Raw genomic sequence first — 14,909 nt, 5'->3', positions numbered from 1 at the left:
CTGTGGGCCTTGGGTGAGACTCTGAGGTATACTGGCTGTAGGTGTGACCCAGCATATTCACAGCTATGGGTGGCTATGAGGAAAGACTCCATCTGTTTAAGAAAAGGAGAGGGAAGAATAAAGGAGACTTTGTCTTACAGCTGAGGTGCCAGCTCAGCTACAGTGGGGAAGTGAACCAAGTGGGCTCTTCAGGTCCCTGATTCCAGAGTTGGCTCTTGGATGGCATTTCTGGCCCTGGGCCAGAGGGGAGCCCACTGCCCTGAAAGGTGAATTCCAGGCATGGCAGCAGTGACCACAAGCTGACTACAAAGCCCTTAGGTCTTAAGTGAACATCAGCAGAATCATGGCAATACTCCCAGTGTCTTGTGATGTTGATGGACATGGGGAGAGACTCCTCTGCCTGGTGAAAGGGGAGGGAAGACTAGAAAGGACTTCGTCTTATGGTTTCAGTGCTAGCTTACCCTCAGTAGAATAGAGCACCAGGTAGATTTCTAAGGTTTCTGACTCCAGGTTCTGGAGTTACTGCTGCTGACTCCCAAACAGCATCTCTGAACCCACCTGGGGCTCTGAGGAACTCGCCATCCTGAAGAGAAAGACAGAAAGCTAGCTGGCTTCACTGCCTGCTAATTGTAGAGCCCTAGGAACTTCAGCTAACATAGGTAGTAGCGGGTAGTGGTTACAGTGGGCCTTCGGCATAACCCATAGCTGTGCTGGCTTCAGGTCTGACCATCCACAGTCCCAGTGATGGTGGCCACGGAGGTACTTGTGTCACCCCTCCCCCAGCTACAGGTAGGGTTGCCGGAAGTCAGGGACCCCAAATGGAGGGACCAGCTGGAGCTGCAGCAAAGGAATATGAATTGTGAAGATTTTGTCACATTTATCAGTTCCCAAATAATACTTTTATAATTTCTTATGCCTGTCTTTACTTTAATCTCTTAATCCTGTTATCTTTGTAAACTGAGGATGTACATCACCTCAGGACCATTGTGACAATTGTGTACAAATTGATTGTAAAACGTGTGTTTGAAAAATATGAAATCAGTGCACCTTGAAAAAGAATAGAATAACCATGATTTTTAGGGAACAAGGGAAGCCAACAGTAAGGTCTGACTGCCTGTGGGGTTGGGCAAAAAGAGCCATATTTTTCTTCTTGCTGAGAGCCTATAAATGGATGTGCAAGTAGGAGAGATATCACTAAATTCTTTTCCTAGCAAAGAATATTAATATTAATACCCTGGGAAAGGAATGCATTCCTGGGGGAAGGTCTATAAACGGCCGCTCTGGGAATGTCTGTCCTATGCAGTTGACGTAAGGACTGAGATACGCCCTGGTCTCCTGCAGTACCCTGAGACTTACTAGGATAGGGAAAAACCCAGCCCTGGTAAGACCAGTTTTCTGCTCTTGAACCCTGTTTTCTGTTATTTAAGATGTTTATCAAGACAATATATGCACTGCTGAACATAGACCCTTATCAGTAGTTCTCCTTTTTGCCCTTTGAAGCATGTGATCTACTCCCTGTTCTTACACCCCCTCCCCTTTTAAAACCCTTAATAAAAAACTTGCTGTTTTGAGGCTCAGCGGGGCATCATGGTCCTACCAATATGTGATGTCACTCCCGGCAGCCAAGCTGTAAAATTCCTCTCTTTGTAATCTTTCTCTATTTCTCAGCTGGCTGACACTTAGGGAAAATAGAAAGAACCTACATTGAAATATTGGGGGCGGTTCCCCCGATAAGGTAGCTCAACAGAGAGAGAGAGAGAGACAGACTGATTCTGTTTGGGCAAAAACAAGGAAAAAGAACCAGAGTCTCTGCCCGGTAATCCAGAGAATTCTTTCAGGTATTATCCAAGACCACCAAAGCAGTACCTCTATGTGTGTGCAAGAACTACAATATTACTGCATTTAGGGGCCCACTAAAGCAGATACGGCTGCAGTGACCAAAAACTTAGATCACAACATCCAAGTCCATTTGAATACCTGGAATGCCTTCCCAAGAAGGATGACTACAAACAAGCCCTACTGTGAAGACTACAATAAATACCTGACTCTTCAATGCCCAGACACCAACAAACATCCACAAACACCAAGTCATCCAGGAAAACATGACCTCAGCAAACAAACTAAACAAGGTACCAGTGGCAAATCCCAGAGAGACAGAGATGTGTTACCTTTCAGACAGAGAATTCAAAATAGCTGTTTGGAGGAAACTCAAAGAAATACAAGATAATGGAGAGAAGGAACTTAGAATCCTATCACATAAATTTAACAACGAAATTGAAATAAGTAAAAAGCAGAAATTCTGGAGTTGAAAAATGCAATCAACATACTGAAGGCATCAGAGTCTCTTAATAGCAGAATTGATCAAGCAGAAGAAAATAATAGCTTGAAGACAGGCTGTTTGAAAATGCACACTCAGAAGAGACAAAAGAAAAAAAGAATAAAAAAGAATGAAGCACACCTACAGAATCTAGATAATAGTTTCAAGGGGGAAAATCTAAGAGTTATTGGCCCTAAAGAGATGGTGGTGGGGGGCCGGTAGAAAGTTTGTTCAAAGAGATAAAAACAGAGAACTTCCCAAAACCTCCCAAACCTAGACAAAAATATCAATACTCAAGTACAAAAAGATTAGATCACCAAGCAGATTTAACCCAAAGACTACCTCAAGGCACTTAACAGTCAGACTCCCAATGGTCAAGGATAAACAAAGGATCCTAAAAACAGCAAGGGAAAAGAAGCAAATAACATACAATGGAGCTTTAATATGTCTGGCAACAGACTTCTCAGTGGAAACCTTACAGGCAAGGAGAGAGTGGCATGACACATTTAAAGTGCTAAAGGAAAAAAAAATGACCTTAGAATAATATATCCAGTGAAAATATCCTTCAACCATGAGGAGAAATAAAGACCCTGGGCAAACAAAATCCAAGGGATTTCATGAACACCATACCAGTCCTACAAGAAATGCTAAAGGGGGTACTTTAATCAGAAAGAAAAGGATGTTGATGAGCAAAAGAAATCATCTGAAGGTACAAAACTCACTGGTAATAGTAAGTACACAGAAAAACACAGACTATTATAATACTGTAACTGGCATGTGTAAACTACTCAAGTAGAAAGGCTAAATGATGAACCAATAAAAATAATGACTACAACAACTTTTTAAGACATAGTACAGTAAGATATAAATAGAAACAACAAAAAGTTAAAAAGCTGGGGGATGAAGTTAAGGTGTAGAGTTTTTATTAGTTTTTGCCTAAATGTTTGTTTATGTAAACAGTGTTATTATCAGCTTAAAATAACAGGTTATAAGATAGTAGTTACAAGCCTCATAGTAACCTCAAATCAAAAAACATAAAACAGATATACATAAAATAAAAAGCAAGAAATTAAACCCTGCCACCAGAGGAAATTACCTTCACTGAAAGAAAGACAGGAAGGAAAGAAAGGAGGAAGAAAAGACCACAAAACAACCAGGAAACAAATAAAATGGCAGGAGTAAGTTCTTGCATATCAATAATAACACTGAATGTGAATGGACTAAACTCTTCAATCAGAAGGTATTGGCTGAATACCTTCTGATTGAAAGTGGCTGAATGGATTAAAAAAAAATAAAAACAAGACACAATGATCTGTTGCCTACAAGAAAAACACTTCACCTGTAAAGCCACACATAGACTGAAAATAAAGGTATGGAGAAAGATATTTCATGCAAATGAAAACCAAAAAAGAGCAGAAATTGCATTACTTAACAAAAGCCATAAGAGACAAAGAAGGTCACTATATAATGATAAAGGAGTCAATTCAGCAAGAAGATATAACACTTGTAAATATACATGCACCTAACACTGGAGGACCCAGATATAGAAAGCAAATATTATTGGAGCTAAGGAGAGAGACAGACCCCAATACAATAATAGCTGGAGACTTCAACACCTCACTTTCAGCACTGGACAGATCTCCCAGACAGAAAATCAGCAAAGATACGTCAGACTTAATCTGCATCATAGACCAAATAAATGGTCATAATAGATACTTACAGAACATTTCATCCAATGGCTGCAGAATACACATTCTATTCCTCAGCACATGGATCATTCTCAAGGATAGACCATAAGTTAGGTATAAAACAAGTCTTAAGACATTCAAAAAATTGAAATAATATCAAGCATTTTCTCTGACCACAATGGAATAAAATTAGAAATCAATAACAAGAGGAATTTTGGAAGCTATACAAACACATGGAAATTAAACAATATGCTCCTGAATGACCAGTGGGTCAAAGAAGAGATTAAGAAGAACACTGAAAATTTTCTTGAAATAAACAATAATGAAAACACAACATATTAAAACCTATGGGGTACAGTGATACTAAGAAGGAAATGTATAGCTATAAGTGCCTATGTCAAAAAAGAAGAAAAACTTCAAATAAATCAACGTAACAATGCATCTTCAAGAACCGGAGCAGTAAGAGCAAACTGAACCCAAAGTTAGTAGAAGAAATAATAAATATTAGAGCAGAAATAAATTGAAATGAACAAAGCAACACAAAATATCAACAAAATGAAAAGTTAGTTTTTTTGAAAAGATAAAATTGATAAACCTTTAGCCAGACTAGGAAAAAAGGAGCAAACACCCAAATAAATAAAACCAGAGATGAAACAGGAGATGTTATAACCAATACTGGGGAAATTCAAAGGATCATTAGAGGGTACCATGAACAACTATGTGCCAATGAATTAGAAAACCTAAAAGAAATGAAGAAATTTCTACACACATACAACCTACCAAGATTGAACCATGAAGAAAGCTAAAACCTGAACAGACCAATAATAAGTTACAAGATCAAAGCCACAATAAAAAGCCTCCCAGCAAAGAAAAGCCTGGGGCCTGATGACTGCTGAATTCTATCAAACATGAAAAGAAGAACTAATACCAATCCTAGTCAAACTGTTTCAAAAAATAGAAGAGGAGGGAATATTTTCAAACTCGTTCTGCAAGGCTAGTATTACCCTGATACCAAAGCCAGACAAAAACACATTAAAAAATGAAAACTACAGGCCAATATCTCTGATTAGTTTCAATGCAAAAATCCTCCACAAAATACTGGCAAACTGAATTCAACAATACATTATAAAGATCATTCATCATGACCAAGTGGGATTTATCCCAGGGATGCAAGGATGATTCAACATATGCAAATCAATGAGTGTGATACAGCGTATCAACAGAATAAAGGACAAAAACCATATGATCATTTCAATGGATGCTGAAAAAGCATTTTATAAAGTTCAACATCCCTTCATGATAAAAACTTTCAAAATACTAAGTATAGAAGGAACATAGCTCAAAATAATAAAAGCCATATGACAGACCCAAACTAGTTTACTGAATGTGGAAATACTGAAAGCCTTTCCTCTAAGATCTGGAACACAAGGATGCCCACCATTATTCAACATACTACTGAAAGTTGTAGCTACAGTAATCAGACAAGAGAAAGAAAGAAAGGGCATCCAAATTGGAAAAGAAGTGAAATTATCCTTGTTTTCAGATGATATCCTATATTTTAAAAAACCTAAGGACTCCACCAAAAAACTATTAGAATTGATAAATTCAGTAAAGTAGCAAAATATAAAATCAACATACAAAAATAAGTAGCATTTCTAAATGCTAATAGCAAACAATCTGAAAAAGAAATTCTAAAAAATCTCATTTACAATAGCCACAAATAAAATTAAATACCTAGGAATTAGGAGTCAAAGATCTCTACAATAAAAACTATGAAACACTGGTGAAATAAATTGAAGAGGAGACACAAAAAATGAAAAGATATTTCATGTTCATGGATTAGAAAAATCAATATTGTAAAAATGTCCATACTACCCAAAGCGATCTGCAGATTCAATGCAATCTGTATCAAAATACCAATGACATCTTTCACAGAAATAGAAAAAAAAATCTAAGATTTATATGGAATCACAAAAGAACAGAATAGCCAAAGCTATCCTAAGAAAAAACAATGACACTGGAGGAATCACATTACCTGACTTCAAATTATACTACAGAGCTATAGGAACCAAAAGAGCAGGGCATTGGCATAAAAACAGATGTCTAGACCAATGGAACAGAATAGAGAGGCCAGAAACAAATCCACACATGTGTAGTGAACTTGTTTTTGACAAAAGTGCCAAGAACTTACACTGGGGAAAAGATAATCTCTTCAATAAATGATGCTGAGAAAACCGGATATCCTTTGCAGAAGAATGAAACTTGACTATTATCTCTTGCCTTATACAAAAATCAAATCAAAATGGATTAAGTACTTAAATGTAAGACCTTAAACTATCAAACTACTACAAGAAAACACAGGGGAAACTCTTCAGGACACTGATCTGGGCAAAAATTTATTAAGTAATACCCTACAAGCACAGGCAACCAAAGCAACAATGGACAAATTGGATCATATCAAGTTAAAAAAACTTATGCACAGCAGAGGAAACAATCAACAAAGTGAAGATACAACCACAGAATGGGAGAAAATATTTACAAACGATTCATCTGACAAGGAATTAAAAACCAGAATATATAAGGAGCTCAAACTACTCAATAGGGAAAAATCTAATAATCCAATTTAAAAATGGGCAAAAGATTTGAATAGACATTTCTCGAAAGAAGACATACAAATGGCAAACAGGCATATGAAAATGTGCTCAACAGCACTGAATATCAGAGAAATGCAAATCAAAACTACAATGATATATCATCTCATCCCAGTTAAAATGGCTTTTACCCAAAAGTCGGGCAATAATAAATGCTGGCAAGGATGTAAAGACAAGGGAACCCTTGTACACTGTTGGTGCGAATGTAAATTAGTACAACCACTACTGAGAACTGTGCATACGATGGATCTAGGTCGTACACTCCTTATGAAAATCTAATTAATGCCTGATGGAACGGTTTCATCCCCAAACCATGCCCTCCCCTTGGAAAAATTGTCTCCCACGAAACTGATTCCTGGTGCCAAAAAGGTTGGGGACCTAAATCACAAATGCAAAGTCTTTGAAATAGAAACAAACTTAAGTGTGTTTTAGGAATAGAGTATTACACTGTAATCTGGGGACAGTTGTGTAACATGATGTCAGGAGGTAGGCAGCAACCAGATCGTGTAGTGCCTTTAAAGCTGTTAAAAGGGGGTTTTAATCTCATTCTATTGAAAACGGGAAGCCACCAGAGAGTTTTAAGCAAAGGGCTAACAGATTTAGGGTTGTTTTTTTTTTTTTCTTTTTTTCCTAACAAAGAAAACTGCAGGCCCAGTTTATTGCAATGGAAAATTCTAACATTTTTATTTAGGAAGAATTAATACAAATCCAACATATACTTTTAAGGAAAAATGGATACAAATCCTACATAAACTTTTCCAGAAGCAGAAGATAATTTGTTTGCCAACTTATTTTATGAGTTCAGCATTACCTCGATACTAAAACCAGTCAAGGACATGGCAAGAAAACTACAGATCACTATACCTCATGAACCTATTTTCAAAAATCCTTAACAAATATTATCAAATCAAACCCAGCAATACATTAAAATGATAACACCTCAGGATCAAGTGGGGTTTATCACAGGAATATAAGGCCAAGTTTTTTTAATTTTAAGTTTTTGTGGGTATATCAGATTTAGTTTTAAAGGTATCATTCTGGCTGCTGTATGAAAAATGGATTGTAGAAGGATAAGCAGTGTGCCCAGTTAGGAGTTAGGGGGCTATTGCAGTGTGCCCAGTTAGGAGTTAGGGTAAAAGATGATGGTGTCTCAAATTATGTGGTGGTAACAGCAGAGATGGAAGTGGAGAGAAGCAAACAGATTTGGTATGTATTATGACGGTAATAAATGGGATAGATGGGGATGGGAACAAGTGAGGAATCAGAAATAATTCCTAGATTTGGTCCAAGTAACTAACTGGTGTCATTTCCTGACATGAGGAGGTGTAAGGAAGGACGGAGGAGCTATTTTGGAAGATGAAAATCAAGTTCCTTTTTAGTCATGTTATACTTGAAATGCCTCTTGGATATCAAAGTAGATATGTCAAAAAGACAACTGGATTTTTTTGTCTTTCTTTCTTTCTTTCTCTTACTCTTTCTTTCTTTCTTCTTCTTCTTTTTTTTTTTAATGGAGACGAGTCTCGCTCTGTCACCCAGGCTGGAGTGCAGGGGCGCAATCTCAGCTCACTGCAACTTCTGCCAGGGTTCCAGCAATTCTCCTACCTCAGCCTCCTGAGTAGCTGGGATTACAGGTGCACACCACCACGCCTGGCTAATTTTTTGTATTTTAGTAGAGGCGGGGTTTCACTATGTTGCCCAGGCTGGTCTCAAACTCCTGAGTTCAGGCAATCCACCCACCTGGGCCTCCCAAAGTGCTAGGATTACAGGTGTGAGACACCGCGCCCGGCTGACAACTGGATTTTTGAGTGTGGAGTTCAGAGAACAGAATGGGCTGGAACTATGAAGTTGGGAGTTGTGTGATTGGATGAGATTGCTGGAAGATAATGTGTGAAGAATGCCCAGGACAGAGCCCTGAGACATCACACATTTGAAAGTATACTGAGGGAGGAGGAGACTGCAGAGTTGGCCAGAATGTAGCAGGGAAACCAGGAGAGTGCAGCATCATAGAATATAAGAAGAAAGCGTTCAAGACGGAGGAGTGAATGAGTGTGTTAGTCCGTTCTTGCCTGGCTATAAAGAAATACCTTAGACTGGCTAATTTATGTACAAAATAAGTTTAATTGACTCATGGTGTATTAGTCCATTTTCACACTGCTGATAAAGACATACTCGAGACTGGGCAATTTACAAAAGAAGACTTACAGTTTCATGTGGCTGGGGAGGCCTCACAATCATGGCAGAAGGTGAAAGGCAAGGAGGAGCAAGTCACATCTTATGTGGATGGTGGCAGGCAAGAAGAGAGCTTGTGCTGAGAAACTCCCATTTTTAAAACCATCAGATCTCCTGAGACCCATTCACTATCACAAGAACGGCACCGAAAAGACCCGCCTCCGTGATTCAGTCATCTCCCACTGGGTCCCTCCCACAACATGTGGGAATTATGGGAGCTATAAGATGAGATTTGGTTGGGACACAGAGCCAAGCCATATCACATGGCTTCACAGGCTGTACAGGAAGCATGATGCTGGCATCTTCTCGGCTTCTGGGGAGGTCTCAGGAAACTTGCAATCATGGTGGAAGGCAAAGGGGGAGCCAGCACTTCACATGGTCAGAGCAGGAGGAATAGGGAGAGGGGGGAAGTGCTACACACTTTTAAACAACCAGATCTTGTGAGAACTCTATCATGAGTACAGCACTAGGAGGATGGTGCTAAACTACTTCCTATGGGAGAAACCCACTCCCATGATCCAATCACCTCCCACCAGAGCCTGCTTCCAACACTGGAGATTACAATTCGACATGAGATTTGGGTGGGGACACAGATCCAAACCATATCACTGAGTAGGATGAGAATTAAGCATTGACCTCTGGGTCGGTGACCTCGATAGAGCAGTTTTAGGGGAGGACTGAGAAGAAAAGTCAAATAAGAGTTGATAGAAGACTAAATGAGAGGTGATAAAGTGCACACAGCAAATACAACTCAAGAAATATTTTTAACAACTGTACATTCAAAATTGGTTAAGATAGTAAATTTTTTGTATTTTTACCATAAAATTTTAAAAATTGTAGTAGAAAATAGCAAAATAGTGATAACTGTGTGTTGGAAAATTTTCATAATAAAGTAATAAAGTTGTATTGTTGTTGTTGTTTGTTATTTAAAAGAGTATTGCCTGAAAGGCCGCAAGGCAGTGGGGCTCTACTCAGAGAAGGGTGAGGGCCAAGAAAAGGGTTTTTTTTAAAATTTTTTAATGGTAAGAGATTAGATAGTATATTTGACAATGGCAATGATCTAATAGGGAACTTTAGTGTTGTAGTATGAAGACAATAACTTCGAGAACAGTCCTTGAGAAGTGGAAATGCAATATAATCCAGAAAATATTGGAGCTCACTTTTAAGGGTTATCCGTCTAGTCCCAGCCAGAGCAATGACTCCAGACCTCTTGTTCAAGCTATTTCTACAACTATAGCACAAAAGTAAAAAAAAAAAAAAAAGAAAAGAAAAAAAAGAACATAGAAAATGCAAAATGCATATCTATAACCACCAGGGGTCACTGAAGGCCAATTCTGCTTTTGGATTAGGAGAAACCTAAACAGATAGTTTTAAAAATAGGACTGTCATAGTTAATTTCATGAAATTACTGCATCATGTAATTCAAATGCTATAGATTTTGTTTCCTTGTTCTTAAAATAATAATACCATAATGAAATGCATAGTTTTGAGAACATAGAAAATATACAAAAAATAAATTTTAATAGAAAAAACCACTTTGTTGTAAATTGCTAAACAGCTAGAAGCTAATCTAGAAATCAGCAAACAAAATTTATTTCACTACCATACCGCTTAACCTAACTTTAGCATGTAAGTTTTCTCTTAAATTGGTGACTCCATTTCTTCACGTTTTAAGTATAACAAACCATACTGAAAACAGATACTAAAACTAGAGGAAAATATCATTAAAGTTTTATATTCTGTTATGGAAAAAAAGAAATAAAGGATACAGATAAATCAGATTTCTCCAGGGATTATGCTGCTTTTCCTAGTGGAATAAATAATGCTTTATTTTATCAGCTTATCTTCATTCAGTTAATTATAAAAGTATAGCCTAAAATATTTTTGACAGCTATTTAGGCTCTGGAAGGATCAACTGGCAAGAGGGCACAAAAGATTCGTTTGTTGGACCTCTATTACAAATTCATAGCAATATGTAAACTAAAATGAGAAAACAAACAGAAGGACCTAGCTAGAGTGTAAGCCAAGATAAATATTTCTATAGACTAGAAACAGAAACAAACAACAACAACAACAACAAAACACACTAGTCTCGTGCAAGCAGAAGCCACGGGAAAGCTGGCCTATGACTTAGATCTAGAAAGGCACCAAAAGTAATCATGTTCTCCTTTCTGCTTGACACCATCACCAGCACAGCCGTATTATGGCTGCTTGTTTACATGGAATTGTAGAAACCTAGGAAGGGAGAATCAACCTGCTCTTGACTGGTTCTGTAGTATCAGCCTGGAAGCACCATTATAAGATAGGAGAGAGTGAGTACAGAGAGAAAGAAAAGTGGGAAAACAAAAATGAAAATAAACAAAAACATACCTTTCAACTCAAAATGATACTGCAAAATAACATTTCAAAACATATGAAGAACGCTAATGCTAAGAAAGACAGGCAGCAAACCAGTTGAACCTGAACTCACTAAGATGAAATTAATTGTATAGACTAAGGATGCTGACAGACATAGATAAAGAAATAACATCTGCAAATACAAGAAAGAAGTATGGAACAAAGCCTGTCTAAACACACTAAGAACAGGTAGATGTAAAAAATAATTAATATCCTAGGGCTGCCATAGTAAATTACCACAAACAGAGTTTAGATAAATTTATTGTCTCATAGTTCTGGAAACTAGAAGTCCAAAATAAAGATACTGATAGGCTCTGGAAAAAAAAAAAACCCTTCATTGTCTCTTCCTAGTTTCAGGTGGTTCCTGACAATCCTTGGCGTTCTTTAGCTTGTAGCTTCATCACTCTAATCACTATTTCCGTCTTTGTATGACGTTCTTCCTAATGTATCTGTCTGTGTGTCCTCTCTTTTTCTGATAAGAATACCAGTCACTAGATTTAGGGCCTACCTAATGCAATATGATCTCCTCACAGTCCTTAACTAAGTACATCTACAAAGGCCCTATTTCCAGATAAAGCCACATACTGATGTTCTGGGTGGACATGAATGAGAGAAGGGGAAAATACTATTCTACCCACTGCAATAATTAGTAAATAATCTTGGAAATTTAAAAAGTTAGTCCCTAAAATTCAGAAAAATTATTTGAAAGAACCTAATAGTTGGGATAAATGCTAAAACACAAAGTGAGAGAATAATTGGAAGACATTTGTTTTTAACATATCACTATTAAAAACTCTTTAGACCAAGTTCATACAAAAATTTTAGTAAGAATTAGAATATCCTTAGAGAGTCCTAGAAAATTGGAACCAAAATTTAATAAGCTTTCTCTAATACTTTATCTAACAGTTATATGTATAGATAAGGAAAGAGAGATGATAATCATCTGCCTAGGAAATAGGAAACATTTTTTTTCCAGTACTTATGGAACACTTAGAAAATCTACCAAATACTAGTTCACAGAGAATTTTTACAAAATTCTAAGAATGGTTATCATATATTCTATCTTCTTTGACCATAATGCACAAATTGGAAGTCAACAATAATCAAATTCTTCCAAGACAAAGTATGGAAAGTTAAAACATATTTCTGGCCAGGTGTGGCGGCTCAAGCCTGTAATCCCAGCACTTTGGGAGGCCAGGCGGGTGGATCACCTGAGGTCAGGAGTTTGAGACCAGCCTGGCCAAGATGACGAAATCCTGTCTCTACTAAAAATACAAAATTAGCTGGGCATGGTGGCACATGCCTGTAATTCCAGCTACTCAGGAGACTGAGGCAGGAGAATCACTTGAACCTGGGAGGCAGAGGTTGTAGTGAGCCGATATCATGCCACTGCACTCCAGCCTGGGTGACAGAGTGAGACTGTCTCAAATAAATAATGTATTTCTAAATTACTCATAACAAAGACATAATCCTCCCAAAAAGCCCAAATTATGCAGAACTAGATGATAATGAAGATGCTGCATTATCATAATTTGTAGAATGCATCCAAAGCAGTACTTAGAGGAAAACTCAGAGCCTTAAATGCTTTCATTTAAAAACCAAAATAAGGAAGAAGGAGGAAAACAAACAAATTATGAATTCATCTCAAGATGCTAGAAACACTACAGAACAAGAGTGAAAAAGCAGAAGGGAATAAATAATAAAAAATGAGCAGAAATTACTGATTGGGGGGTAGGAAGATATGAAGCATCTAAACCATGAAAGCTAGATATGAAGCAACTAAACCAAAAAGCTAGTTACTGACAGAAATTATAAAATAGACAAAAATGGCCGGGTGCAGTGATTCACGTCTGTAATCCCAGCACTTTGGGAGGCTGAAGCGGGCAGATACCTGAGGCCAAGAGTTCGAGACCAGCCTGGCCAACATGGTGAGACCGTGTCTTTACTAAAAATAGAAAAAAATAGCAGGGCTTTGTGGCACCCGCCTGTAGTCCCAGCTACTTGGGAGGCTGAGGCAGGAGAATCCCTTGAACTCTGGAGGCGGAGGTTGCAGTGAGCCAAGATATTGCCACTGCACTCCAGCCTGGATGACAGAACGAGACTATTGCCACTGCACTCTAGCCTGGACGACAGAACGAGACTCTGTCTCAAAAAATAAAATAAAATAGACAAAAATGTAGCAAGCTTAAAAAAGAGAAAAGGCATATATTAGAATTTAAAAGGGGTATACAGCTACAAATATGGTAGAGATGTTTTAATTTATAAGACATTGAATGTCTTTATGCCAATAAATTTTAAAATGGAGAGGAAAAGAAAAATAAAGTGCCTGGATAAGCCAATAGCTATTTAAAAAAATGAGTAATTATACATATTCTTTAAAAAACCACTTGGCCCAGACGGATTTGTAAGCCCTATCTTATATAATGTATTTCAGAGAATTTTAAAAAAGAAGAAAATCTCACCAACTCATGTTATAAAGTTTGATGCTACAACTGAAAAAAAAGAAAAATTTTCACCAAATTATGTGAATAAAGTAATCTTAAATAGAATATTTCCAAATCAAACTCAGCAGTGAAAAAAAAGGATGAAGATAACCAAGAAGACGTTATCCAGGAATACAAGGATAGATTGATATCAAAACACGTTTTAATGAAACATATCAAATTAACAAGTAGATGAAAAAATAATCATTCCAACAGATTCGATACAGCCTTAGATCAAATACAGCACTCATTCATGTTTAAAAGAAAGAAATCTCAGCAAAAGGTGGAAGGAAACTACTTTAACTTGGTAAATGGTATTTATCCAAATTTCTATTTTGAGGATGACTGTGTCAAGTTGTCACTGACCACAGGTTCATAAACTGTCATTTAATAGAAACTAGCATGAGGCTGAGAAAGTTTCCCTGACAAGGCTTTATTGGGGCTTATGCTCCAGCACAAGAGATACAGTACAGGAAGAAGAAATTCTCCGAGGGGCTCCCCGAGGGCAGGTCTTTTTGGTGCTTTAAGAAGGGTGACATGAATAAGCATGAGGTATGTGAATGTCATTGCATGTGCAGGGTTAAGCATGCAGGGTGTGCAGGCACAGTGAGAAATCATGTTAGTACATACATTGCATGATCAAAAAAATGGTGGATAAGCCCCTCCTTGGGCAGAGATTTTAGTATTATAATGAGGATCAGTCATTTTTCTGGTCTTGTGTGCATGCCACGGATAGGGTTAAGTGTCTTGAGTAAGATTTATGGTGGAATGCTGCTTATCTTAGTTTCTTCAAGATCTCCCAGTCAGAGGATATAATGCCAGTGGAGGTGGTGGTGCAAAGTCTGGTAGTCGGAAGATATGGAAAAGAAAAATGTGTTAGTGGGGATGTGGGCTGAGCCTCATCCTATTCTGTCTCAAAGTCAGCATTTCTCACTTTCTTTCTTGGAAATTACCCAAAGCAACAATATAATGAAAAGGGGGAAGGCAAATTACAAAATATAGGAAACTGTTGAAACTCAAATCCCAAAGTAAATGGGAGGGATGACAAGCAGTAGAGGAATCAGAAAAGAATGCCTGCTAGTGCCCACCTCAAAAAAATGTGGCAAGATACTCCTCCAAGATTAGAGACATATCCTGTGGTGCA

The sequence above is a fragment of the Pongo abelii genome, chromosome 14, assembly GCF_028885655.2.
Source record: "Pongo abelii isolate AG06213 chromosome 14, NHGRI_mPonAbe1-v2.0_pri, whole genome shotgun sequence".
NCBI classification, from domain to species: domain Eukaryota; kingdom Metazoa; phylum Chordata; class Mammalia; order Primates; family Hominidae; genus Pongo; species Pongo abelii.
This window is presented reverse-complemented; position numbering follows the sequence as displayed.